Source organism: Mustela erminea, chromosome 7 (assembly GCF_009829155.1).
Source record: "Mustela erminea isolate mMusErm1 chromosome 7, mMusErm1.Pri, whole genome shotgun sequence".
NCBI classification, from domain to species: domain Eukaryota; kingdom Metazoa; phylum Chordata; class Mammalia; order Carnivora; family Mustelidae; genus Mustela; species Mustela erminea.
The window spans coordinates 134,359,583-134,384,336 of NC_045620.1; the positions used below are offsets into that span (position 1 = coordinate 134,359,583).

The 24,754-nt window shown below is 50.2% G+C and overlaps 1 long non-coding RNA gene across 1 annotated transcript; it reads left to right on the forward strand.

The window, feature by feature from the left end:
- The first annotated feature begins 21,226 nt into the window (after positions 1-21,226).
- LOC116596584 lies at positions 21,227-24,520 on the forward strand. The gene is made up of 3 exons (XR_004288199.1): positions 21,227-21,255; positions 22,420-22,784; positions 24,357-24,520. It is a non-coding gene; the product is annotated as an uncharacterized LOC116596584 (long non-coding RNA).
- Positions 24,521-24,754: the final 234 nt, after the last annotated feature.

The window sequence follows — 24,754 nt, forward strand, 5'->3', positions numbered from 1 at the left end:
GCCCAGAGGGGCGTCTGTCTTCACCTCGATGGGCCGTGTGAGGACACACGTTGGGCGGGCTGGCGGGAGTCGAGGGGCTTTCCTGCCTCTGCATGCTGGTCCTGTCGGTGGAGAAGGAGACGAATCTTTCCATAGGGCCGGGAATACTGGGCCCTGGTGTCCGAGGCTGTGACCCCGTCCCGGACCTGCCCCGTAGCTGGGCCTGCAGAGCTGGAGGGAGCTTAACGGCCATTAGGACAGTGGGCAGGTTTGTGGTTTACATCGTGGGCACCTGCTGTGCCCACGGAGGGCTCCAGGGGGCCACCTGCGGGTCCCTGCCTTCCCCAGAGGCTCCCAGGAGGATGGGGCCCAGCTGTTTGCTCACGCTCCATCCCAGCCTGGCCCAGTGCCAGGGCCTGCTCCATCAGGAGTCTTTTTTGGATGAAGTGGACTCGGCCCTCCTTTTGGTCAACTCTTGGAGTGTGGCAAGCAATGGGGGTCAGGTGGTCTGCCCTGATTCTCAAATCCCTATCCAACCTCCAGCATGAGGGTCGGAGACGAGGCTTGAACCCCAAATCTGTGGGCCCAAAGGGGCATAGAGCCTCAGAGCCCACTTCCCACTCATCATGATGCACCCACAGCTGGATACACCCACACCTGAAGCAGTCCTCTAATCCGAGAAGACCAGGGAGAGAGTGGAGAAGCCTGAGGGCCAGCCAGACGGCAGGGCCCAGGAGCTGGAGGCCAGAGAATCAGCAGCAGCAGCCTCCCGTGGCCACAGGCGTCCAGGCCGTGGGAAGACAAGGGTGGGGAGGGGGCGGACGGAGAGAAGTGGTACCTGGGGGGAGCAGGGAGAAGGGCAAAGCCCGGCCCATGCCCCGGTGTCTCTCTGATCATCTGATTGTCTGATTGTCTTCCCAACAACAAAACCAGGCCAGGCCGGGAGGGAGGCGGCGCTGACGCTTGCTGGCTGGGGCCCTGCCAGGTCTGCGGCAGCCCAGAGACGTTGTTGCCCCGGAGGGAGGGAGGGGCGCGCCAGTTCTTAGTCTCCAGCGGGGCTTCTGACTAAGGGGGTGCTCAGCGCCCAGGCCCAGCAGCCTCCTGGGTCCGCAAGTCCTCGGGGCTGGGAAGGAGAGGAAAGTTAATTGAACAGCTAATAGGGAACAGGCCCCGTGCCAAATACTAATGATTAGCTTTTACCGAGCGCGGTGCTTGGCTCTCCCCACGGCCCTTCACACGGATTACCTCAGGGAAGGTTCACTGCAGCCCTCAGAGGGAGCGGTGTCCCGCGTTACAGATGGGGAAACTGAGGCAGGCTGCCAGGCAGGGGCATGTGAAGAAGTCACAGCAGCAGGAGCCAAGCCAGCCCCGAGCTCTGTGCCGTCGCCCACCGAGGCTCGGGATGCCCAGAGGATATGGTGTGTATGTGGTGTGCGGGTGTGTGGAGTGTGGGCTGTGTGGGTGTATGTGTTGTGTGCGTGCATGTGTGGTGTGGGCGTAGGGTGTGCGTATGGTGTGTGTGTGTGTGTGTGTGGTATGGGACGGGTGTGTAGCTTGTGGACAGACAACTTCCTCCTCCCACGGTCACGGGCTCGGCTCCTTCACGGATGAAACGAGCACTTTGGGCCAGAAGTCGTCCAGCCTTTTTAACCACAAACTCTTTCTCAATGGCAATTTGACATGAGATCGTCGAGATCGAAAAGAGATTTATAAAAAAAAAAGAGAGTTTCCAGGGGTAGCCCCAGCTGACCCGACTTCTTTCCTGGCCCCTGCGGTCCGGCTCCCACCCCCACTGGTGCAGGAGACGTCCGCGGTGAGCCTGGCCATTGGGGGTGCCTTTGGGATTGAGGAGTCCAAGGGCACAGCCGTGCTGTGCGCATTGTTCATTCATTCATTCATTCCTGCATTCATTCCTGTTATTTATGCATGTGAAATCAGTCCACATCTAGTGGGTGCTTTCTGCCCAGCCGGGTTGGGGGCTCCGAATCCTGGAGGCCGGAGAGGTCACACCTCCGGTGTAGAAGAGTATCCCTATTGCAATGGCCAGTGTAGATAGGCTGGGGTGCTTGGGCCTCACGTGGGCACCTGATCTTCCGCTTCTGCCCCCACTTCCTGGGCCGGGGTGTTGGGGGAAGCCACTGGGAGATGGGCCGGCAGTGCGAGGACCGGCCCGGACCCCCAGAGAAACCCACAAATGAGCCAGCTTGGGGTGACAGCTGGGAGGGGCTGTCCCAGCACTCTGGCTTCCCCAGACACAGCCCTGGACACAACCCTCCAGCCCTCCTTCGCTTCCTTCTTCAGGGGCCTGGCCCCGATGGCCGGGATTCTCACTTGCATGGTAAGGAATTCTGGCACAATGACCTGAGGCAGTCACCTAAATGGGTTTGCCAAACAAATCAGAATCCTTGAGTTTCGCCATTGGAAAGTCCCCTTGACATTATGCAATCCATACGAATGTGGCCTGAACAGGAGGCTAGCCTGCCCTTGCTTGAATACTTCCCACGACGGGGACCTCACTACGTATAAGGCAGCTCCTTCCTTTTCTTGATGGCTATTAGAAATGTATGAAGTTTTCTCCTTGGTGGTTGACACACGTATCCTTACAGCAGCCCAGGCCAACCTTTATCCTTTCCCACAGAACATTTCAGCTGCTAGAAAACAGGGCTCACGGGGGCCAACCAAAGCTGTAGTCACGTCTGCAGGGGGTACCACTCATGCCCACCCCCTTCAGGGGCGCAGGACCCGGCATTGACTCCTGTCCCTTCCACAGAGCATGCTCAGCCCCTGGCTCCAGCCCCCAGCCTTCCTGGGCTCACGGCTGCTCGCTGTTCCACAAGAGACCTTCTGTCTCCTATTTAAACCAGAAACATCTATGTCAGCTTATAGATTTTGCCAGAGGGTCCATTGAGGTGATCACCACTGTGAGTCCTTTGGAGGCAGAGGGAGGTGGTGTGGCTCAGGATAGGGTGTATGGCAGGATCTCGGGGGACCAGGTTCCACTGCCCACTGGCCACGGGATCTGCGGGGCAGAGCTGGGGCTTCCTGGTTAAGGGGTTCACTCGCCAAGCCGAGTGCCTGGTGGGGGCTGTATCTTCTAGAGATGTTCCCCCTTCTGGAGCACAGGAACGCGGCTCTCAGCACCAGCCACAGGCTGGCCTGGGGAGTCAGAGCATCTCTGAGCCTCAGTTTCCTTATCTGTAAAACCATGTGAGTACTGACACTTGGGGGGTTCTCAGAAATATTGGAAGGAAGGAAGGAAAGGAGGCAGGGAGGCAGGCAGGCAAGCCCCCTTACTGGGCAGTTGTAAAGATTTAGTAGGATAAAGGGCGCTTACGCCCACTTGGCACCCAGCAGGTACACCATATATGAGCATTTCCTTATTTTACCTCCTTCTCTAGGTCAAAAGAAGAAAACCTTGCTGCATATTCGCTCCTTTGTACACGAAGGCCCCGCTTTGGGGGCCTGCCTTGCATTTCGTTCTCTTCCTACGCTGCGTTCTCGGCTGGGATGGACCCAGCTGAGCATCTGGCCCGGGGCTAAGGGGAGCCTTGGCGGCCCACAGAGGTTGCCTGGTGGCGTGGCTGCTGTTCCGTGCCGGGCCCCGGGCCGGCTGTATCGGCTGCAGGCCCTGCCACACCCACCCCCTCTCTCGGGGGAGGCAATCCCAGGCCGTTGACAGAGGAGGCAAGTTAGTCCGTGGCCCTGGCAGCCTGCAGCGGCCACGGCCTCTTACATCACAGCCCGCACGCCCGGCCGCGGTCACCCACCCAGCACACAGGACAACGCCCCAGCCCCGGTCCCGGCCCGTGATGCATCATGCCGGGAACTCCCTACGGCCTACGTCGCCAGCTGGCGGGCCCCGTCTTGCCTCGGCTCCCCGGCTCCTGTTCTTGCCCGGATCATTACGGGGAGTGTGTCGTGAGCAGCCTCTCTGTCTCCTGGGGTGAGGTGGCTTAGAATGCCCGCCCGGGGCTCCGTGGGACCTGGGGTTGTCTCCCAGTGGGCCTCTATGACCAGCCACCAGCAGCCCGGGGATAGCTTCCGTCATCAGGGTCAGTGATGCACATGGAGCCTGCTGGGGCGGCGGGTCAGTGTGGGGGCGAGGGCCGCCCCCCGGCCGGCTGGGACCCTGGGAGCCATTCTAGCATCTCTGAGCTGTTCCGCCAGCCGGAAACCTGGGATGTGACGGCACCTGCTTCTCCCGGCGTCTCAAGTTCAATGCGATGATGCCCCGTGGAACCCACGCCCCACGTGCGCAACGCAGAATCCGCGCGCGTCCCTGAGCGGCGCATCCGGTGCAGCCGGAACGACACTCGATGGCTCTTTTCCTCTCCTCTCCATCAAATGGCCCGATGCAAATGCTCTTTTCAATGCAAGAAAAATCCTGAATTATAGAAAATCCCTCAGGCTGCGGGGCCGTGGGTGGCAGAAGGATAGAACAAAGATGGTACCTGTTCAGGCGAGGCCAGGAGCACACGGGGTCCTTACGCTCTTCTGTCGACATTGGCCAGGTCTGGTGTTTTTCGTAATAAAACGGTTAAATGAAAATCATTGTCTGTGGGTCAGGCCAACACTAGGGTTGGTTCGGGACACTCCCATTGACTGACACGGGACAGATTTAGCAACGATTTTTACTGAGGCTGAGTCTACGGCAGGCTGGGGAGTCGAAGTCGAGGAGCGGAGGGCCGGCTCCCAGCGCTTGCAGCGGACTCGGGGAGGGAGCCATCAACAGCTCATCTGCTGGAGACGAGCCCAAAAGGAGCCCTTCCTAAGGAGATGAGGTCTGTTCGAGGTCTGCAGCCGAGCTCGAGGCGGGGAAGAGCGTTTCAGCAGTGAGGACAGCCTGAACGAACACGCAGGGCGCACGGCGGGCCCCAGGCAGTTCTGGACGAGGGTGTCTTGTGACACCACGTGTGGGAGATAACAAAGCTGGGCAGGTGGCCAGCCGGCGGTAGCGGTGGCTGCCTGCATCACTGGGCCTCCATCTGGAGACAGGAAGAGCCCTGGGAGTTGCACCAGGTAGAAGGGCTTACAGCGAGATGATTTTCAGAAAGTTTCACTCATAGCCCTGGGGAGAAGATTGGAGGTAGCCAAGGACCAGCTGGGGCGCCCCTGCAAAGGGGCTGGTATCATTGCAGAGAAAAGTCAGCAGGCCTAGGCTTTGATCAGATGGAGGCGGGGGCAGGGCTCTGGGCGCCCCCCACCCTGATACCTGGCTGGGATGACTTGTGGAATCTGAAGAGTGGAGAGGAAGGCATGTGGGAGGGACCCCAAGGCTGAACGTGGCTCCCATTGAAACTCTCCGGGAAGTGAGTGAGTCCTCCTCAGCCATGGGTGGAAACCGAGGGTTGGCATTGTGAGCGGAGAGGTGACAGCCGAAGCTGTTGGGTCCCTCAAGTGGATCCTTGAAAGTGAGAAGGGGGGGTCAGGTTAAGGGTATCTCTACCTAAAGGGTGAGCAGGGCAGGAAGGAGGGAGCAGTCATAGGAACCAAGATGGAAAGAGGATCTGGGAACAGTCTTAATGTCAGATGGGGGCTGGCCAAACACGGCATTTGTTCATTGGATTGACAGCACAACCATTGCTGGAGAGTTCTACCAGGATGGACCAGCACTACAGCCAAAACCCCATGGGTTGCGTAGTGCACAAGAGGCTGGGTCATGGGTGCCCTGATGGAGTAAGTGAATCCTGCAGAGGAGGAGGAAGGGGACAGGGCTATGCAGCAGGTGCGCCCACGGCGGGGTTTGTTTGGGGTGGGATACATTTCTCAGAGACGGCCCCACCTTTCTGCAGGGAACTCTAAGCCTCTCGTCCTGACCACAGGCACACCAATGCCAGCTGGACCCAGTCACACAGCATCGGACCGTTTGCACCACGGAAACCCAGTGATGGGGAACCACGGGTCCTAGAAGGAGGTCACAGAAAGCGTCTGTGACCTCGATTCTTGTTGCAGCTCTACCCATCCTCAGTGTTCTCTTTGGTGAAATGGACATAAACACATTGGGTCATTGCCAAGCTTGGGCAAGGTCGCACGCGTGGACGTCCTGTGCGGATGGTATTGTGTAAGGGGAACGTGATTCTTCCCAGACAGTACTGGCCTCAGTACTCAGGGAATCTCATGTGTCAAGGGTCAGTCTCCATGATCCCACTGTGGAAAGCCACAGTGGTCTTCTTTGAGTTTGTAGCTCCCCACCGACTTCAGGGACCTCATCGGGCACAGGGTGTCTCCAGAGCTCACCCGAGTCCACAGCATTGTCCCATGTTCTGCTAAAATAAACACGGCTTAGCCTTGATGGCTCCCTGAATGGTTTCCGGGTGAATCAATGAGAGAGTGTACATGTCCTGTTAAGTAATCGTCTTCTCTCCTGGGAGTTCCCCTCTTTCCAGGATGTGATCTATAGAAAGCTTGTTGTCTCCACATGGGCTCTGACCCAGCGTCATGGCCTGAGTTGTGCAAATAGCCCGTGAAGAGTGCAAACAAAGGCCAGCTGCCAAGGTAGACGCTTCCAGTGAAAGGTGACGTAGGGCCCAGTGCAGGGAGATCACAGGTTCCTGAAACCGCCACTGGTGGTTCTGGCCCCTGTTCTTCTTATGTTGTCTGGATCTCAAGGTGCCAGCCCAGAGGACAGGCAGACCCTGCCTCCGAACCTACAAAGCCAAGTCATCTCTAGGGTGAGACACCTGGCTTCCTTGTGGTATAAGGTTCAATACCTTGAAGGCAGCTCAAGCCTTAGGGCCTCGAAGGGTAATTCATGAGCAGCTGAACCCAGCAAACATCCCTCTAGACACCTACTGTATACTCATGAGAGCTCCTCTTACCCTGTCATGAAATTACAGTGTTTTACGGTCAGAAAGGACGTGCACGGTCATCCAGTCCAACCCTGCCTTCCTAAACTACGCTTGAGTAATCCCTCCAGCCAGACGGATCAATCCCTGCTTTGTTGAATCCTTCAGTGCCAAGGAACTCACTGCCTTACGAAGTGGTTAGGGCCGTCTTATAGCACCTTACACTGGTAGATTTTCTTAAAAATGAGGATTTTAGTAAATCCTTAGCAAATCATCCAGGATTTAGTAAATCACCCCAGAAGCTCGGATTGGATTTACACAGACTCTGGAGCCAGGGGCCCTCACCCACCCTGCCAGCCCTCCAGGTGTTTTAAACACAAACCTGTTGGCTGTTTCTGCTTCTCATAATTTCTCTCCAATACTTGTTATTGTCTGTTTTTTTAAATTACAGCCATCCTAACTGATGTGTGGTGGCATCTCATTGTGGTTTCATTTCCACTTTCCTAATGGCTAACGATGTTGAGCATCTTTTCATGTGCTTACTGGACAGTCGTATGTCTTCTTGAGAGTCACGTCTATTCAAAACCTTGGCTCAGTTTTAAAATTGGATTCTTTGTCTTTCTTTGTTGAGTTTAAGAGCTCTTTATATATTCTGGGTACTAAACTCTTTTAAAATATATGATTTGCAAATAGTTTCTGTCATTGGTTTTTTTTTTTTTTTTTTACTTTCTTGATAATATCCTTTGACACACAAACATTTAAAAAAAAATTTTCCAGCTCTATTGATGTATGATTGACAGTTAAATTGTAAGATATTTAAAGTGTACAACATGATGATTTGAAAAACATTTAAAATTTTTAAGGTCTTGTTTTTTAAAAGTAATCTCTGTGCCCAAGGTGGGGCTCAAATTCACAACCTGGAGATCAAGAGATACATGGTCCACCCACTGAACCAGCCAGCCACACCCCCAAAATTTTAATTTTGATAAGGTTTAATCTAGCAATTTTTTTTTGTCTCTTGTGCTTTGGATGTTACATTTAAGAAGTCATTGCTTCATTTAAGCTCACAAAGATTCATAGGTAAGTGTTTTTTTTTCTAAGAGTTTTATAGTTTTAGCTTTTTTTTTAAAAAAAGAGTTTATTTATTTATTTGACAGAAAGAGATCACAAGTAGGCAGAGAGACAGGCAGAGAAAGAGGGGGAAGCAGGTCAAGACCTGAGCTGAAGACAGAGGCCTAACCCACTGAGCCACCCACGCACCCCAGTTTTAGCTCTTATATTTAAAAATCTTTGATCCATTTTGGGTTATTTTCTGTATATGGTGTGAGGTAGGGGTCCACCTTCATGCTTTCACAGGTCACTATCCATCTGTCTCAGCACATTTGTTGAGAAGACTATTCTCTCCCCCATTGAACTGTCCTGGAACCACTATTGAAAATCAATTGTTCATATGTGTATGGGCTTATTTCTAGGTTCTCAAATTTATCCCATTGATATGTCTGTCCTTACACTAGTACCCAATTAGTAACTTTGTAGTAAGCTTTGAAAGTGGCAAATGTAAGTCCTCCAACTCTGTATTTCCTTATCAATATTGTTTTGGCCATTCTGCATCCCTTGTATTTCCAGATGAATTTAAGGATCAGCTTGTCACTCTCTAAAAACAAACAAACCAAAAAACCACTCATCTGGCATTTTGCTAAGGATTGCATTGAATCTATAAATGAATTTGGGAAGTATTGTCTTCTTAACAATATGAGCTCTTCCAATCCATAAACTGGGAATGTCCTTCTATTTATTTAGGTTTGCTTTACTATCTTTCAACAATGTTCTCCCCCTCTCTTTGGGTCCACTTAAACTTTTTTCGTACCTCAAAACCTATAGTCCTTCCGGTTACACCCAGGACATGGGTATAAGTCCCTTGGCCTCCTGGCTGGTCCTCTGAACGTGTTCCTGTTTGTCCGAAGAACCCCTAAGCACCATGCTTCCAGTCTGGCCTGCATCTCAGGTGAAGAGGACTGCTCCTTGGGACCCCCTCTGCTCCCTAGGATGCCATGCTGACCTCCAGTAACCCACTTGCTCCTAGATGCCAGCATGCTGGTCCTCGGTGTTCACTCATCTGCTTCCCCCAGGACGCTGTGAACTGGCCAGAGGCAGTAACCCAGGCTCAGCCAGCTCTGTGTCTCCAGGGACTGACTCCAGAGCTTTCGTGAATGTTTGCAGAACAAGGGGGTTTCCTTGTTCTGGATCTAGAGAGCTGTGAATTCCACCAAAGAGAACACCTTGGGATGCTCCCAGAAACCAGTGATCTCATGGCATATCTGAACGTTAAAATCTCTCTTTGGAAACCAAGCGTTCTGACCACCATTGGAAATTCCCATCCTACTTCTCTCATTCCATAGCCTGCTTCAAACTGACGACTCAGGACATTTAGCTCTAGCTTGGGTGCTTAAATAGGACCATTGTTCACTTTATGAGAACCCAGAGGCTCAGAGATGGAACACTTTAAATGTGATAAATAATAATAATAATAATAATAATAATAATAATAATAATACTCCTCTCCTCTCCTGGGGCCTAAGTCTTTAAATTAAATGTTTGGTTTGGGTGGCGCCTTCCAATGCCTGCAGGCAACATGCAGCACGTTCAGATAGGAATTGCAAATAGTGAGAACCATGACTCAGGTTCACAAGAGACGCTCAGGAGTGTGTGAAGAGGCTGTTCTTGAGGTACAACGTTTTAGGGGACAGAAATAGTTGGAAGTTTCCCCGGTAGGGCAGAAACAAGACCAGTCAGAACAGAAGACACTGGATATGAGCCTGAGAGTTTCCTCCAGGAATCAAGCTGTGAATTGCCAGACATTCTGCCCACGCTCCTCACTCCGGAGGGTCTCACTGAGTTAGGCTACTTAGAGAAACCCCACCAGCCGGGTCGCTGACACCCTGCTGCTGCCCAGATACCAGGTGGGTATAGTACATTCTCTTTTGACTAACAGAACATTCTGGATCCTCACCCCAAGCAGCCAGGGTGATTCTGCTCACCCAACGGAAATTCCAAAGTAGGTGCCATTGGTATTCCTTGGTCTGGTCCTACATTCTGGGGGCATCGTTCTTTCTCAGAGCACTATAGAAATGTGAGTTTTATGAACTGATCCTGTTTTGTGGGAATCTGTTCTCAAATGCTTATTGATGGATTGGCTGGGGGTCACCCAGCCTTGCCTCTCAACCACAGCGGGTTCTGCTTTGTGTCTTTCAGATCCTGAGACTCAAAGCCTTCCATCCTGAGGTGGAGTATTGGACTCAGTGAGCTCCTGCCCCTCAGGCCCTGATGCCCCAGGTTCTCTTCTGCCCCCATGTTTGAGCCACAGCTGAACCTTGGGAAACCAGGAGCCTCTCCGCAGCGCCCCTCGGCAAGGGGCAAGCACTGGGCTTCAGCCCCGCAGTCTGAACCCTCAGGCTTCTCTCAGAGTTGGCAAATCTGAGAAAACCTAACAAGTTTCTCATTGGATTCTCTGTTCAAAATATAAGAATCATCACACAACAACATTTAAGGTTTAAACAAGTTCTAAAACACCAGCCCTACCTTTCTCTCTCTTCTTGACCTGTGGGCTTCTCTGTGTTCTGTTCGGCCCAACTGTTGAATCTGAATTTATCACGAGAACCTTTTACCCCAACACTCAAGGTCTTGGTCAGCTTGATGCTAAAAGTTCCTCCCGAACTTGCCTTTTCTCTGCCCCAGTCACAAGCAGGCTGGGTGGCCTGGCCGGCCCTCCACCGCATGGGGCGAAGCCAACCTGAGCCCAGAGCCTTCGGCCGAGTCCCCACAGAGGCTGGCAGGAGCAAGACAGCGTCGAGGCTAGAAGGTACCTTGAAGAGGTGGAAGAACCAGGTGGGCTGGGGAAGGGGGTCTGGCAGCAGGAGCAGGGAGGCCCGTGAGGGGAGGGGTGAGCACTTTCTCCTGGCCAGAGGGGGACCCTGGGTAAGCATTGCCAGAGGCACCTGAAGAAGGCCTCCCAACGTAAGCCCAGAGTACAGGCCCCCAAACACTGACTTGGAACAACATAAGCCAGGGGCGTTGGAGCCTCAGACTGGCTGGGCCACCAGGCTTCCAAGTCTTCCAGGCTTCCTACTATCCTATAGGGCCACCACCTACAGGACAAGTCCTGCTGTCCCTTGTGTCTCCCTCACTGGACAGTGTGGCCCTGTGGTCGTGCTCTTAAACGAAAGAGGTTAGCAAATAACCCCCAACTGTATCTTCATACTCTGTTGCCTTTTGGAATTTCCACCAGCACAAAAATAAAAACTCAAGGATATGCACATGGTTGTCCCTCCCCCAAAAAAGTCCACAGACAATGACCATACAGCCCTGTCTACATGCCTGTCTACATTGCCGTTTCAGCACCTCAGACAACCAAGGACCCAGGACCTAGACATACAGAGACCTAAACAAATAAGCCAGAAGAAATAGTTTGTGCAGAGGAAAGAAAAAAAAAAAATCATTCTTATTAAAATCCTGAAAGAACTATTAATTCCACTCATGAAGGAAGCAATAATAAAATTCTTGATAGAAAGACAAGAAAATTAAGGAACTCTCCCAGGAAGTAAAGCGAAAAGGTAAGTGAAGATGTAGGAGAAGAGAAACAGGAAAACTAATGGTCTAGTGCAAAAGACCCACTTACAGTAGAGTAGAAGGGAATACATTCTGGAAAGAGAAGCCAAGAAAAGAGGAGAGGAAGTAACAACAAAATAATTCAGGAAAAAGTTTCCCAACCTAAAGACCCGAGGGTCGAGAATGGCACTGAGTTACAGTACGGTGGAGGCAGATGGACCAATGACCAAGGCTTCCCTGGGAAGCTGGCTTGATTTTTATTTCTCTGAAAAGTTGTAAAATGTGAAGGGAGGCCCCTGGTTCTGGTGGGTGAGAAGGCTTTGCAGGGGAGGCTTTGCGTGCTGGCCGCTCAGACAGAGCGCCAGGGCCTGTGCCCTGTGGGTCCCCACCACTGCTTGAAACATGCTCCCTCCTTCCACCCTTGGGAACCACCTGAGACTTTTCTTGTGTCCAAATGTCACAGGAGGAAATGTAGGACAAGCAGGGTCTCATCAGTGGAGAAGCTTACCGAAGGGAAGTGAGGTCGAGCCTGAGTGTAGGAACTCCATTAGAGGTCCAGGCGCCCTCAACACCAAACCCCCCAATGCCTGCTGACTCCCTGGGGAGCTGGAGAAAAGAACTAGGGTCTGGAACAGGGGCATCAGGAACAGGGATCCTTGAAGGCTCCACGGGGTGAATCTGTGATGGGTGAGGGAGGGGTGCTTTAAATGCATTTTGGCAGAAAGAACAGACGATACCATGACACCCCCCCTACCCCCTTGGGGTAAACCTTCATCTGCTGTCATACCTGTATGTGAGGCAGTGACAACATGTGTTTCGAAGCAGGTTGAGCAATCCTCTCATATTTACTTTGTGGTCGGGTGTGAAGAGACCAAGGCAAGGATGACAAGGCTGAGGGCCTTTCTCCAAGCGCAGGATTGATCTGTGATTCCTGAGTCACAAGCAGGCGAATGGGAGAGGCTTTCAAATCGGGGCGTTGGAGAGAAGCTTGGGTTATGTAATAGAAGCATGGTGAGTTGTTCTTGATATGATTACCACTCTCAGTAATTATTATTATTATTGTTTGACCTACTCAGATAAATCCAATTAAATAGAATTATTTTGCAATCAGCTGTTCCGACGACGGCAAGGAGCTCTCTCTGTGGAAGCATGAACAATCCCTTAGGGTTATACTACATGGGCTGGTTAAGAAGACAGCCCCACCAGTATGGTCTCTTTTTGATTTTTGATCCATACAACCAGAAGAAGAGGAAGAAGAAGACCAGATACGATTCTCCCATTTTATGAGCAAGGAGTAATTTTATGGCTCAGAGATGCCAAGTGACTTTCCCAAAGTCACACAGCAGGAAAAAGACAGAGCCAAGACTGGGCTGGTCTCCCGGACCCCATTTCAGACTTGGCTCTACCACTGCAGGCTAGGTTGCAGAGAACCTCTATCGCGTGGCCCTCATCAGTGCTGGAAAGAGCAGGAACTTTGGATTAAATAAAATACTGCAATGTGGGTTCCTATAATGAAACTATTGTGTGGTATTGAGGCATGGCGGGAACCGAGCACAATCTGTGAGCCTCAGTCCTTCACTGGGCTCCGACCAGGCTGTACTGGGAGAGCCCTGGGTGCTGTTTGCCTCTGAAGGACATAAAAATCTTGCCATGGCCATCTCAAAATGAAAATGTTGTTTTTCCTCCTGATTTTAACAGCATGACAAATTGATTGTAGAAAATCTAGAAAATCCAGAGAACTATGAGGAACAATATAAAAAGCATCCATATTTCTACTAACCTTATGTATTTCCTTCCTGACATTCTTCTTGTATAGATAGCTATTTCTTTGTTAAGGACTTGGAATCATGCTGTATAAGGTTTTGCATCCTAGTTTGGTTTTTTTTATCCCCACTTTAACTTAACTTTAACTTTAACTTACCCCATGACTTTTGTCTTTAAAAGTAAAATTTTTCCGGGGCGCCTGGGTGGCTCAGTGGGTTAAAGCCTCTGCCTTCAGCTCAGGTCATGATCTCAGGGTCCTGGGATCGAGCCCCGCCCTGGGAGGGAGCCTGCTTCCCTTCCTCTCTCTCTGCCTGCCTCTCTGCCTACTTGTGATCTCTGTCAAATAAATAAATAAAATCTTAAAAAAAAAATAAAAATGTTCCTTGATTTTTGTCTCTGTTAAACTATAGAAATGAATTAAAACAGAAAGAATGAGAAACAGGATAGATGCCTGTATAAATTTCCAAGCTTGAAAGTCTGTTCTTGGAAAACAAATTCTGAGCAATGAAAAGAAAAGAAAATCACACACATGCACACACACAGAGATTGATTAAGCCTAAAAAACATTTGACAAGCATTTGTATCTTTTCCTAAAAAATTCTAAATTATAGATCATGGAAACTTTAGAAAAAAGACCATTCACCAGGAACTAACAGGGAGTAGTTTTCTAAATGGTGAAACTTTAGAACAATGAAATCAGTGAAATCAAGAACTAAACAATGATGATACTATAAACAATGATGATACTACCACCATTATTATTATTGAACTTGGTCTTGGTGCTTCCAGCAAATGCAATAAGATAAAAATACTATAAAACTAATTTGAACCTTGGAAAATAAGAAATTTATTTTTCTTGATAATATAACTATATACTCAGAAACCCCCAATTAGCAAAGTGACCAAAATTAAAAAGTATTTGCTAACATGGCTAGATACAAGATAAATAAGCAAATATTGACAGTTTCTTTTCTAGCCTTAAGTAATTAGAAATGAAAAAATATATATTCACAATAGCAAATAAAATTATCAAGTACTTGGGAATACAATATACAAAAAAGAAAAACATTTGCCTAAAAACAATAAAATACTGGGGCACCTGGGTGGCTCAGTGAGTTAAAGCCTCTGCCTTCAGCTTAGGTCATGATCCCAGGGTTCTGGGATGGAGCCCTGCATCGGGCTCTCTGCTCAGCGGGGAGCCTGCTTCCTCCTCTCTCTCTCTCTCTCTCTGCCTACTTGTAATCTCTCTGTGTCAAATAAATAAATAAAATCTTTAAAAAATAAAATAAAATAGGGCGCCTGGGTGGCTCAGTGGGTTAAGCCACTGCCTTCGGCTCAGGTCGTGATCTCAGGGTCCTGGGATCGAGTCCCGCATCGGGCTCTCTGCTCACCGGGGAGCCTGCTTCCTCCTCTCTTTCTCTGCCTGCCTCTCTGCCTACTTGTGATCTCTCTCTGTCAAATAAATAAAATCTTTTAAAAAAATAAAATATTATCAAATTACATAAACCAAGACATGAATAAAAGGAAAACCATATCCTATTCTTGGATGAGAAGACATAACATATATTTAAATTTTCCCCTCCAGAATTAATATATGTATTTAATTCAATTTGAAATAGACTCCTAACAGAGTTTTGTGTGTATGTGTGTGTTTTAGGACAGATAATTGGACAAAATGATTATGAGGTTTATTTGGGAAAATAAATTCTTAAGAATATCAATTTTTTGAGGGGCACCTGGTTGGTTCAGTCAATTGAGCATCGACTGTTAATTTCAGCTCAGGTCATGATCTCAGGGTTACGAAACTGAGCCCACATTGGGCTATGTGCCGAGTGTGGAACCTGCTTAAGATTCTCTCTCTCCCTCCCCTTCTGTCGTTTCCCTGCCCTGTGCACACATATGTGTGCGCTCGCTCGCTCGCTCTCTCAAAAAAACAAAACAAAAAAACCACTTTTTCTAAAAAGAATAATTAGAGAAATTTGCATTTCCCAACCACGACATACCAGAAATCCACTCTACGTGAATAAATATGGTATGGATATAGGAAGAGAACATTATATCTAAAACAAAATGAGAAAGTAGAAATAGAAAGCAAAAAGCAGTATGTTTAAAAACATAATACATGAAAATGATGGTCTTTAGTAATGGGAAAAGATAAACTGGTCTTCAAGATTACAACTTTACAATGATCAATTTCAGATAAAACTTCAATAGAAAAAGAGAGACAATAAAAATCTCAGAAGAGGGATTTCATTTCTTTTCTTTTTTAGGAAGCTATGTAACAATTTAGCAATAAGAAAATCTTTTCCTAGAAACTCAGAAGCTATTAAAAGGGAAAAAAAAAGATAGGCTTGTTTATCAATATTGAACCACTTAGAACTGTTCACGGCAGAAGATACCTTAAACAAGCTGCCAATTATATATACTTGCAATTCAGAGACAAACAGTGGCTTAGTATCTATTACACAGAAATTGATGAGAGACAATCACCCAGTTAAAAAATGGAAATCAAGGATATGGAGAAATAATTCATAAAAGAGCAAATCCAAGTGACTAACAAATTATTTTAATGATTCTCAAAACTCTAATGGTATAGGAAAGGTAGTTCATATTAACTGAGGTAACTCTTCAAAATGATAAAATTAGTGAAATTTAAAAACAACAATAATACCTTTTACTCTTGGGGATATGGGCGAATCAGTACTGTTACTGGTTACAGCTTAATTGAGAGGCAATCTGGTAACATCTATTGAAATAATGCGTATATATCCTTCAACCCAACAATAATTCCATGCCTGGGAATCATAGAAATAAAAACATCAGGATATAAGCCTTTATCTTCGAGAATTGTGGCCCTGGACAACTGTGGAAACAGAGGAAATACCTACCTGTCAAAAGAGGTTGAAAAAGAGCATAGTAATTCTCACCTTAGAATATAATAGAACCGTTAGGAAGGGTAAATTAGGGCTGTAACTGTTGACATCTTCGAGAAAACGGCAAAATGGTGATGCAAAAACCTGTATGAAGTATGACCTTGTTTTCGCAAACAATAGGATTAAAACCCTCTCTGTGCTTGTATGTTGTTATGTGAGCAAGGCGAATATGTATTGGGTTGTTAGCACAGACATCCTGGAGAGTTGCTGGGAGGGGGTCGAGGGCTGGCAGAAAAAAGGAGAAGGAAAAAACTAGACCCAAAAGAAAAACCCACCAAAGGATGGGGATGGTGTGTTCTGATTCGCCGTATCTTGATAGAAAGACCCAGCATGGAGGCTTTTCCTCTAGTATTTAGGAAGTGGAAACTGGGAGACATGAGCTTATCAGTTTTTGCTTAATGGGACTCTGAGCTGATCAGTATATTCTTACTGCAGCTTCTTTAGCAAGAAAGCAGTAATGGATATTCTCACCTCATCCGTCCCTCATATGGGTGGTGAGACGCAGTATCTGCCCCACCACAAACACTTTCCGGGACAACCTCACTCCCCACAGTGCCTACAGCCCGTACGGGCCACCTGACTCGGGTAGCTTGTGCACTGGCAGCTGAGGCAGGCCAGCCGGAGTCAGGGGGAAAGTGGGAGCTGAGAAGACACCAGGACAGTCATTGGTCAGTCATTTGGTGCCTGCAAGCTTTTGCACTGGGAGGTCATACCGAGCTGGGGTTGGGGTGACCACTGGGGCTGAGGAAGCAGGATTGCCGAGAGTGATGATGAGGACACCTGACTCCATCGGGGGGTTCTGGAAGACCAAGGGCCCTGTGCCTCTGCTGGCTCCTTCCTCAAAGAGTATCGATGGGGAGCAGATTCCTCCTGGTGCTGAACACAGCAACAGCCTGTGTCCCACGTTCCCCTGGCATGCGACACTCAGAGATACGGGCCGCCCTGTTGCCATCTCAGCTTGGTGGCGTACGAGATCTGCACCCTAGGCAGTGTTTCGTTCCACTTTCTCATCTGTTCGGTGGTGATGGTGACACGCCCATCAGCGGGATCCGCCGAGGTGGGTATCTCGGGTGCTCAGCACAGGGTCTGGCACTTGGCAAGTACTCCGTGAGCATTGTAGTTAGCGGAAACTAAGTCAGTGCTCATTCGCTGCCCAGACCAAGTGACGAATTGGTTTCCATAACACAGCACAGGGGCACCTGGGTGGCTCAGTGGGTTGAAGCCTCTGCCTTCAACTCGGGTCATGATCCCAGGGTCCTGGGATGGAGCCCATCGGGCTCTCTGCTCAGCCGGGAGCCTGCTTCCCGCCCCCCAACCTTTCTGCCTGCCTCTCTGCCTACTTGTGATCTCTGCCTGTCAAATAAATAAAATCTTATAAAAAAAAAAAATCATGACACAGCGCATTCGTGTTTCTCTCTTTCTCTGCTCTCTGATAACCTTCAAGGAACTAATAAGACTTTAGATCACTTTAGGCTACTAAAGAGTATCGTGATTTGCCACAGGCAAATCTGTGGCTCATTCTGCAATTGCATTGCTAGGTATTTACCCCAAAGATACAAATGTAGTGACCTCAAGGGGCACCTGCACCCCATAGCAGCAGTGTCCACAATAGCCCAACTATGGAAAGAGCCCAGAAGTCCATCAACAGATGAATGGATAAAGAAGATGTGGTACAGATATGTACACACATAGTGGAGTGCTATGCAGCGATCAAAAAAATGAAATCTTACCATTTGCAGTGACATGGATGGAACTAGAGGTATTATGTAAGCAAAATAAGTCAATCAGAGAAGGACAATTATCATACGATTTTACTCATATGTGGAATTTAAGAAACAAAACAGAGGAGCAGAGGGGAAGGGATAGAAAAATAAAATAAAAAAAGACAAAATCAGAGAGGGAGACAAACTATTAGAGACTCTTAATCAAACTGAGGGTTGCTGGAGGGGAGGAGTGGGGGGATGGGTCAGTGGGGGATGGGCATTAAGGAGGGCACGGGATGGAATGACCACCGTGTTAAATAAAACTAATGAATCGCTAACCTTTTCCTCTAAATCTAGTAATACACTATATGTTAATTAATTGAATTTAAAGAAAATACAATAAAATTTTAAAAAATTGTGGGTCATTTCACCATCTTGAAACTGCTGATAAATGTTTTCAGGTGAGCACATCTACTCATGCTGCACTGAGTGGCGTGACGGCCCCCAGAACAACTTAATGGTGGTTACTCTTCAAAAATTCAAATATCAACTTTAAGAGGTGGCTTAAATTCTGCGTGACAGAGTTTATACGACCACCACTGTTAGATCTAAATCCAATTCGCACAAAAGCAGAGAAATTTATTTCTACTACCTTGAAGGGAAGAGAAACTTCATAAAAATTAGTGATTTTTTTTAAAATGGAAACTTCCAGAGGAAAATTCCATAGGCACAAAGTTCATGACCTTTGCAGAGGGGCAACATTTCCCTGCCATTTCTCCTCTCTGATTTCCCACCTCTTCTTCTTTTCCCCGCCATTACAGGGTGGCAAGGTCAGACGGGGGTCAACGACCATCATGAGAGAGGAGAGCTAAACCCTCCTCATCTCTTGCTGACAGGAAGACACAGGCAAACACATTATGGTTTCTGCTGGGGTTGATGTGTGGGGCACACACCCACACACTGCTGTGTGGACTTGTTCCCACGAAATGAGTCTTTCATGGTGGGAAAGGAATATTAATTTATTTGATTGGATGCTTGTCAGCATTGTTCTGGAGGGAAAATACCAGAACCGCACCAGCAGACATAGTGATGACAAAGCATCAGCTGAAAAGTTTTCCTTGATTTACTTTAGCCTTTCTTCACCACAACTCCTGGCTGCCCTTGTGCCTTGCATACACCAACTGAATTCATTCCATTGTTCATTCCACAGGTATCTGGTATCTTCCACGTGTTGAGGATACACAAAGAACCGAGGATCCCACCTTAAGGAGCTCCCACTTGGGGGTCAGAAGAGGAAACACACAAAGGACCAGTGCCCAGTGCCCTGCAGAGAGCAGCTCCGGGCAGTTGGGTGGACGGGCAGACCACTGGCTTCACTCGGGATAGAGGCGGCTCCCTCACGGGGTCTGGAAGGATGAGTAGACCAGGAAAAGAACCAGCAGGTAGGTACAAATGTTCAGAAGAGGGAAAGGCAGTGACCTCGGACTCCTCCAGCAGCGGGGTGGGAGGGCAGCCCGTAGACACACCAAAGTACCATCCTTTTTTGTTGGGCTGCGCATCTTGCCCAGTGGACTGTGAAGGTAAGCGCACAGATGGCATTTCCTTCCTTTGTGGGAGCCCCGGCACCCCACAATGGGCTTGATACAGGTGGGGCTACTCATGAGTAGACAGTGATTCAGAGGCCATCACCTGGCGAGCCCGCCGTGGGCTCCGTCCTGTCCCGGCCCAGGCGGCACTTGGCACCCTTCCTCCTTCGGCAGAACCTCAGACTTGGGATTCTGATCTGAGAGCTTCATGGGTCCCTCAAAACCCCAAGATTCTTCCTCTCTCTGCACCCGTTTACAGAAAGAACACTAACGCCATCCCCCAAAACCAGGATTTTTTTTATCCTCCTTTTTGGTCTATCAATTAATGTCAAAGAAAGACAAATGGGTAGAAGATCATACCCTTTAAAAAAAAAATTAATTCTTGGATCAAAGAAGAATGTTTGGTAAACTTGCCCAGAGTTAAACTAATTGGTTTGGGAGCTGACAGAACCTTCCTGAGGTGTTCTGTTGCTAAATTAGTATTGGTCAAGGTGTTTGAAGTTCAGAGGAGAGCGGATTCTCAGAGGAGAAGCCATTTGAATAATTGGCGTCACGTGGTGCTCGCAAGCCCCCGTCTTCCAGCACCCAACCCTCCTGGAGAGATGAAAGAGACGCTTCCTCTCCCGCTGACCTGGCTCCCATGCCCATGGAGATGTTCTGGAAGCTTTAAAGAGCGAGTGGCTTCTGGAACACTCACGAACAGAACGAGAAACACAGGGAGGGCCCCCTGCCCCCACCCAGGGTCTAGACCACAGCGAGTTTCCCAACCTTAGCGGTGCTGTTGACCTCAGGACCCAATCACTCTCCATCGTGGGGGCTGCTAGGGGCTTTGTGACGCCGGTGGCAGCATCCCTGGCCTCCCCCCACCAACCCCCAAGATGGCAGGGGCACACACACCCCCCATTGTGACAACCAGGTGTCTCCAGACATTGCTGAATGTCCCCTGGGAGGCCCAGATCACCCCAGTTGAGAACTCCTGGGCTAGACGTGTAGCGTCTGTTCTTCTATTCTTGGCTCTAAACAAAATGTGGTACCTGTAGCCTCAACTCAGAGACTTCCTTGGTCAGAGAGTGAGTGCATCTTCCTCTAGCTTGTGGCCATCCTCTGCCTAGCCTGCGGTGTTAAGACAGAGATTGACATCATAGGGGTGCCCAGGTAGCTCAATCAGTTAAGCATCTGCCTTTGGCTCAGGTCTGTGATCCCAGGATTCTGGGATCGAGCCCCGGATCAGGCTTCTTGCTCAGTGGAGAGCCTGCTTCTCCCTCTCCATCTCCCTCTTCCTCTGCCATTCCCCCTGCTGGCTACTAAGTCCTCTCTCTGTCGGCTTAACTGTTGGCTTAACTCATTCTTACACATTTGGAAAGAGCCGGGAGACTATGCTCTCTGGGACAGGTGCTCGGGGCAGAGCGCTGGCCTTGGGCTCAGTCGGGCTGCACCCGGGGCCTGGCTGTACTGTGGCACCCCTGCGGCCAGGGCTGGGTCACAGCCGCCTCACGCTGCTCTCACCTTCTCTGAGCAAATGGAGTCAAGAATCTCTCCTTCACAAGGTCTTGGCGAGGAGGAAGTGGGGAGACAGATGGAAAAGTTCCGGGCGCAGAGCAGGTTCACGAACATGGTAAATGGTCCCGTCTGGCTCCGTCCGAGTGAGGAGGCCAAGCTGCGACGGCACAGCGCAGAGCGTGACAGCAGTGCTGTCGGCGGGGGGCGACCAGGCAGCTCTCTGCTGGAAGGTGCTGGAGCCGTTTCACTCGGCAGGGGCCTCTGGGCTACGTTAAACCAGGCGCAAGCTCCGTGGAAGCCTGGCGGCTGAGCACCCTTAGGTTCTAGAACCATGAGACCTCAGCGCCGAGGGGACCGTTCATGACCACCTCCTTCAGGGCTTCCCGGCTGTCGGTTTTAAGTAAGAAACTCAGTTCCTCCGAACTGGGTCCCTGGTTCCCCTGAGACCATAAAACTGTCCCAGGCAGTGAAGAAGAGCTAGGGGCAGGTGGGGCGTGGTGGGGGGTGGGGGGAGGAGGAGATGTCAACTCCTCTGGCGTCTCCCCAGGGGACCTTCAAGGTCAGAGACACACAGGTCCAGAAGCACTTCCTTCACGGTCTTCGATGTGGCACGCAGTTTGCTTCCCCTTTTTCTTACTCTGAGACCCTTGGTTCTCAACGGCACCACCGTGGGTCCTGCTGTCGGTGCTCACACACGCCGGGCGTCTGCCTTAGCAGGGTGAGGACGGCCACCGAATGCAGTGTAGACCTCCTGGTGGGTCCTTCGGGCGATTGTCTTCGCCAGCATCGCAGTGCCAACGGAAACCACTTTTCCATGGACGTTTATGTCACCAGGTTGATAGACAACCTGGTCTATCAGCGTGTTTTCTTTTGTATGGATGGCTTTGTTGTTCTGTTACTAACCTTTGTTTTCTTTAATTTTGTCAGTATGTGCAGTTTCCAAAATTAGCCCGGGAACATAAGACACATCTGAAGGCGTCTGGTTTCCATGCCCATGTCCCCTCTGGCCCTGCTCTTGCCCTTTGCTGACGGGCTACCTTTCAAATGAGGGCACCCGGGGCGGCGGGGGGGATCAGTCAAGCAAGTCAGTTAAGCATCTGCCTTCCGCTCAGGTCATGATCCCAAGATCCCAGGAAAGAGTCCCACATCGAGCTCCTTGCTTAGCAGGGAGCCTGCTTCTCCCTCTCCCTCTGTCCCTCCTCCTGCTCTCTCTCTCTCTCTCTCTCAAATAAATAAATAAAATCTTCAAAAATATAAATTAAAAAAAATTTTTTCAATCAATCAATCGTCATTCACTCATTGATTTTTTTGTGAAAAATGAGTGAATATATCTCGCATCTACATTTTGAATGTGGCTCTGCATCATGTCCTGTATATATACATGTTATATCACCTAATATACACACAACTTTTATTTTTTTATATTTATAATTTCTAAGTTCGCATACTATATATGCACCATGCTTCTATGTCTCAATTCATCTTGAAGATCTCTCTCTCAGCAGAGTATGAAAGCTTTTTTCCATTCCTAAAATCTGTACCTCCACCCCTCTCGCTCTGACAGGTAAGGACACCGAGGCACAGAGACTGCTGTCTGCCCGCTGAGCCCCGCGCGGGGAGGTCCGGGAGACCGCAGCTCCCGCCCGGGACTCCTCGCATTAACCACAGATGGACCGAGAGTCCTGGGCCCAGCAAGATGACGGGCCGGGTCCCACGCATGCCGCCCTCCACTGTACCTCAGGCAGAGGGCCAGAGCCTCCCGGGGACCCCCTCCAGACCTCATCCAGACCACAGGCCCCAGAAAGGTGGCTAGAAAAGGCTTAGGCTACGGTCAGCCCCCTGTATCTCCCCCTGCACAGGCCAGAGGCTGGGCGAGTACGTGCACAGAGGTGGCCCTCCCCATAGCCTCCCCATGCTCTGGGGCCTCGGGTGAGTCCCCTGACAGCGCTGAGCTCCAGTGCCCTCATCTGTGGAACAGGGATGCCCCCACGGCTTCCACTGCAGGATGGGGTGAGGTGGCCACACAAGGGGGTGAGCCTTTCCCGCACCCCCTGGCCAGGCGGGCTACGCACGGCAGCCTGATGTCTTCAGAGACGGCCACCCAGTGACAGCCGTCCGGAGCACCAGCCAGTGGAAAGCCGGTGTGGGGGGCCGGTGGGGAGCAGTCCTGGTCAGGGAGCAGGGTGCCCTCCCCAGCCTGCTTCCTCATCAAACAGGGCCTGTGTCGGCCCAGAGCTGGGGCGCGCCTGGATTCAGCGCAGGGAATGAACATAGAGAGCCTTCAGCAGAGGCTGGGAGAGAAGCGTGGCAAGGTCCTGACGAAGCCATTTCTCCAAAAGCAGGCCCAGAAACACCAGAGCCCCAAAGCCCGGCCTCCAGCCCCCTCTCCCGGTTCATAGATAATGGCCCGCGGCCCTCGCCACCCCCAGGAGGCCTTGCCAGCCATAGTTTCCATTCTCGTGACCGCTCAGGCCGCCCCACAGCCCTGTGGGGCAGGCCCAGGAGCAGCTGTTAGCCCAGCTTTGCAGATCGGGAAACCGAGGCCCGGGAGGTCCCCAAAATGTTAGAGTCTGTGAGAAATGTAGTAAGGGGACCCTGGTCTTCCCCACCCAGGAAGAGCATGTCCTCTACTTTGGTACCATAGGAAAGTCCCCGGGCCGCTCTGAGTCGCAGCTTCCTTATCTATAAATTCGATTCTCTCAAAAGTCCCCTCACCGCTTAGTTAACTCCTCAAATTCCAAGAATCGGGGAAAAGGATTTCCTTCCTCCGGCCCATCTGTGCCCAACCCTGCCTGGGAGGTCTGAGGCAGCAGAGCCCGGGGCCCCGTCTGGGTGCCCATATTTGGTGGGATCGCAGCCCCTTTGGCTTGATCTCCAGGTGTTGGACTCTCCCTGGCTCTTAGTCACCTGCCCAGGAATGCGGGCACTTGCAGGAGATGACAGAGTGTCTCCCAGCTCCCGCCTGCCAGGTGCTCTCCAAGCCCGAGGCTTCCTGTTCAAATCCTTCCCGGAAGGCTGCTGCGTGCGCCCTGGAGACCGAGAGAAGGCTCTCGTGCCTGCCCTATGATGTCTCAGATTTTATCTTGCTCCCTTTGTTTCCGAAGAAGGAGATTTTTTCTGGAAGGTAAAATTAAGATGCTAACACTTCACCTCATAGATCGCTTGGAGGGAACTGATGAAGTGAGACTTTTTAAAAGCACCTTCAACAAGGAACTAGCCCAGACGGGGCACCAGGATCCTGAAGGTGGGCAGTTCCCCAGGTGCGGAGGGGCCACGGCCTCGCCGTGGGGAGGGCATCCCTGTCTTCCAGATAAGGAAATGCCCAGAGAAATGAAAATACTCCCGGAGTCACAGAAAACGAGTGGTAAAGCTGAGATTTGAGGAAAGGGAAGTTATTGGCCCTTCCCCATTTGGGGCTCAGAGCAAGCAGCTGGACTGGGCTGTGACCCGATGGTGCTTTCGGCATTGCTTCTATGTACCCCCCGCCTTGTCCTTTCTCAGACAGCTTCCCCCCGCCAGCACAGACCTCTCCCCAGACGTCCGGGATCCTGCAATGAGCAAAGCGGATACACCCTTTTCTTTTCTATGGATACCCATTCATTTTATAATTTTCAAGTCTCAGTGTATTATTTTTTTAATTTGCCAGAGAAGCGATGAAATTATATGACTCTTCTGCCTACCTTGCATTCTCTTGTTTCTCGGGGCATCTGATCTACAACACAATAGCACTGTCTTTCTCGGGTTCGGTTGCTTTATAAGCATGACTAATACAAAACAGGGGCTTAACTTTCACCCCCAAATCTCTCAGCGATTGGGGGCCGCACTAGAATTGATCCAGGTCTCCTCGGACCCCAGGCCCGTGGCTACCCTACTCTTCCCCCAGGAGAGAACCCGCCCCA